Raw genomic sequence first — 4,937 nt, forward strand, 5'->3', positions numbered from 1 at the left:
TTTGTGTTGATTTGTAAGATCCACACATACACATTATATTCATGAATTTTCCAGTGTGAACGTGGGAGTAGGAAGCCTGTGTACATTTTTATTGGGAAAATTCATTTCACTTGCCTATTCTTTCAAGTTTACCATGTACTTTTCATTGCCCAAATTACTATGTATTTCCATCTAGAGTTGATGATGAGATGTTGAACCCTGAAAGACTTTTAAGTGGACTTTGACACAATTACAATGTTTTTTTTTACTTACTCAAATATTTATACAAAAATAAGTTTGTCATTCCAATCAGCAATAGCAAAATAGTTCAGAGATGATGTTAATTTAGACTACACTTAGTTTGCCAAATGAAAAAAAATTCGTTTGAAGAAATAAGCCTAGAAGGTGTTGCCTTATGGATGAATTCATTCAAGTGAAGCAGTAAGAAACTAAGCCGGAGTTAGAATTCCTCAGATTTGCCTATCAGAGGGATCTGGATAAAACTCTCCATAAGTAAAGAAACAGATGGACAAGTTGTTATGTTTTTTGGCAACCCCTTTTCCCTCCTGTCAACAAAATCGCCTGTTTTGCATGTGTATAGGTCAGAGCATTAAACATCTCTTTGATCTTTCCCATGACTGCTAATACTGCCTGTCTGTTCAACAAATGTCTTTTAAAGAGCTTACTAAATCAGTCGGTATGTATCTAATTGTCTTGAGGCTTAGATATCACTTTTTAGGCGTGTCAAAGGATATAGAGAATAAAGCCGGTTAACAGTTGGTCAGAAATTATGGTCATAAAATTAAAAAAATAACTAATCTTTGCAAGTATAATATTTTAGTTAAGTTTGCATTATGTTAAATCATTCAATGCAATTTTTTAAACAATGTATTCATTTCATTATAAAATTTATTTTATTTCTTTCCCTCGCCCAGATTTATTTGAATTTAACTGTCAGATTTGTTCTTTCCTTTGCTAAAAGTACTTAATTTTTCTACTTATTTTAATCTTCAAGTTTCTATTTTTTTAAGATTTCATTTACTTATTTTTAGAGAGATGGGAAAGGAAGGAGAAAGAGAGGGAGAGAAACTTCAGCATGTGGTTGCCTCTCAGGTGCCCCATTCAGGGGACCTGGCCCACAACCCAGGCATGTGCCCCAACTGGGAATCAAACTGGCGGCCTTTTGGTTCACAGGCCCATGCTCAGTTCATTGAGCTACGCCAGCCAGTGCTCTATTTTTTTCTTGATTGTCATAAACAAAATATTTTTAAATTATATTTGTGCAATACTATCTACCATAATTATAATTTTAGAAAGTGACTTATAAACTGCTTAATATTCTTAGCAAATTTAAAAATGATATATTCTTTTTAATATCTATGTTATATTTTCAGAAAGAAAAATGTCGGTATTCATGTAAAAGTTTTATCCATATGACTTATGATTTATGATTTTAATATTTATTATTAAGAAGTTGTATTCAATACTGTATTAGATTCTAAAAATTTACCAATATAGCCTTTGAAAAATTGCATGTTTAGTTACAGTGTTGTGTTAACCTGAAAATCTGTAAATTTGGAAATAATTTTTTTCTTTTATTTAAATTTTAGAACAGAAAAAGTAGTTAATATTCCTGTGACAATTAATAGGTCATATAAATGTTCATTATTTGGGGTAACATAGAAAAATTTTATGTGCTTATTCATTTGTAATACTTATGTAGAATGAATAACAGAAACAACTATATAGTAAAAATAAAGTTTTAGGAAAGAAAATCATAAGTTATTCACTATATGTTTAATGGATAACAGTTAAATTTTTATGCATTTTGAAAAAATAAATGTTTTGTTTTCTTAAATATAATATAGGATTAACAAATATAAAACACAGTAGGAATGATTGTGCAAACTTGAATATATTTTAATGTTTTAAATATATAAACTTTCATCTAAGTAAACGTATGTGCTTTAACAATTTTCATTAGTATTTTCTAACAGCAGAGGGAGATATTGAACTAGAAATTAAATATTTTTTTCAGTATACATCTTTTACAGAATGATTTATTGTTAACTATACATTTGATTTGAAACTTTTCCTAAAAAAGATTTAACAAGTATTTTATAAAAAGTCTTTCCAACATATGTTTTACAACCAACAAGATGTCTTACTAATATAAACTGAAAATTAATATACTTACTTGTGCTAATATGTCATCTGATGTATTTTTAAATGTCCCAGACTTAAGCATTAAGTAACTCAAACCTTAAGGATTTTATGTCATTAGAACCAGCTAGTGCAATAAAGCATGATTTTTCATACGGAGCCAGACCTGAATGTCTGTCTCTGCTCTGTTATTCATTATCCATATGACCTACAGTGAGTTATTTTTCTTAATTTTTATTTTCTTTATCTGTAAAATGAAAATAACAGTAATATGTTCTTTATAAAGTTATTCATAAGTTTTAAAAAATTGAAATACAGTAAGTGCCTAGCACAGTAATTTCTTATTAAAATTGTCTATTATTAATTAAAACATTTATATGTATTAATGTTTTAATATTATTACCACTTTCAAAATTAAATAAATATTGGATGATTGAATACTTAAAATATATAAATATGAAATTACTAGCCATATAAAACCTAGACTATATAAAACAATACTGACATTATATATTTCTACATTGTGCTATTTTGATATAATAGAATAAAACATACCTGATATGACTTTCAACTTTACACATTAATTTACATAGTGTGTCATGTACAGTATAACCATACTATTATAATTTATAATATTAAATTTCCTTGTTATGTTTATGATTTTATGATATTAACTGATTATTGGTTTTAAAATTTAAATACAGGTCATGAGAACTCATGCCACCTCACTTACATAAATTCCTTTCAAATGCTGTTAAAAAATAAATGTAGGGAATGAGATAATACTGATACTACATAGCTATAATCTCAGAAAGGTGTTACTTTAATCACTTCAAGTGGAAAAATCAGATTAAATTTTATTATATTGAAATTAATAGAAGCTGTGGTTTTCCATTGAGTTCATATCACTTGAAAGGTGCTATGGCTTCAACTAAGACACATTATTGTATATAACACAATGAGATCTTGGCATGTGTTAAACTGATTTTTTCATTTTCTGATGTTTAATATGTTACTACACTAATAAAGTTTTTACCAAGCTACCATGATAGAACATTGTTTTCTCCACTACCAGGTCCTATAGCTGCAATTTCTACCATTTAATTCAACTGATGGAGGCAAATACAAATCCAAAGTATTCTGGGTCGATGTTGGATTTGAACAGATAAAAGAATGGGACAGACAAGACTGGCAACAAAGAAGTAATACATACGTCAGTCAGAACAAACGGCTTAAGGGAGGTGGTTTGAGTAATGGAGGAAATAGAAGATATGAAGGAATGAATTAATTGTAGGCTTTATATACAATTTTGAAAGCCATATTGAGTGATTAGATTAATAAACAAATAGAAATGTCATCTTAATCATTAACAACAGAATCATGAATTTACTTGCCAAACAAGTCAAGCATGGGAAGTCAGTTCTATGAGAGGCCTGAGCATTTGACAATGTGGAGATGATCTAGGCAAGAGAGCATGAAAGTGAAATTGTGAAAGTGGAGGTCAAAAATAACTAAATTGATTTTCTATAGACCTTTGAACACCAGATAAAATGATAAATTTATCACATTAAAATATGCATAAAGTTTAGTCCATATATACTTATATTAAATAACTTCAGAAGCCAAAACTTACTTTAGAATCACACAGGCAATTTTCATCAAGAAGTGGAGAAGATAGGATTTCAACTGGAACTTTCTGGCACGTCTTACTGTATTTTGCAATTTATAAAGCATGCACTTGATCTAGATGTAAGGCAAACTGTGCCCTTTAGGCAGGATATACAACAAATAGCCCACAACCCTTAAGCACTCTTAGTTAATTCATTCTCTACATTTTTTTATACTCATTCAGTTCATGTTTAGATGCTAAATTATTTTCTTTCTCTTCAACTCCACATTATCGGCCTCTATTTTTTTAATTGATCTTTTTGAGAGTACCCTACAATGAAGATTGGCATGCTGGTTTTCTTAACCAAATAAAATTTCATAATCACCCTTCTCTTAAATTATAAAATAAGGCATATCCTTCTCTTTTTCATAGTTAATTAAATACACTATTTGCTGTTAGAAATTTAGCATTTCATTTATTTATTATGATTTTAGAGAGAGAGGAAAAGAAAGAGAAGGTGAGGGAGAGAAACATCAATATGACAGAGAAACATATATTGGCATCTTCCATAAGCGCCCCAACTGGGAACAGAACCTGCAACCCAGGCATGTGCCCTGGCCTGGAAATGAATGGATGACTTTTCAGTTTGTGGAATGAGGCACAACCAACTAAGCTACACTTGCTGGAGCTGAAATTTAGCATTTTAAACATTCTCTATAAGATATATCATTTTAAATATAATATATTATATTATAAGTATAATATAATATCAATTTAATAATATGTAATATTTTGATCATCTAAAATATGTAATATATAATTTTATATTGTAAAATTTTGATAGCTGAATATTTGGCTACCACTATGTACCAACTTTACTATTTTCTGATTATGGTCAAGGAGTTCTTGCCCCATGAAAACCAAGCAATGAACATAAATAAGAAACATTATAGGCAGCTCTTTCTTTTTTCTTGTAAATAGGAGATGAGAAGGAAGTCTCCATGTCCTGTCTATGCATCAGTGCAGACCGGTGACCAACATGTTAGGAAAAATGAGGTGTTATGAATGCAAATCCCACCTTGATTTTCTGTCCTGGTAAAGGGCTTGATGAATAATCAATCTATGACTCATTTGCCAATATTACATGACTTTAAAGAAGAAAAAATTAAAAGCATAACTTTCATTT

The sequence above is a fragment of the Phyllostomus discolor genome, chromosome 11 (genome assembly GCF_004126475.2).
Source record: "Phyllostomus discolor isolate MPI-MPIP mPhyDis1 chromosome 11, mPhyDis1.pri.v3, whole genome shotgun sequence".
Lineage (NCBI taxonomy): Eukaryota > Metazoa > Chordata > Mammalia > Chiroptera > Phyllostomidae > Phyllostomus > Phyllostomus discolor.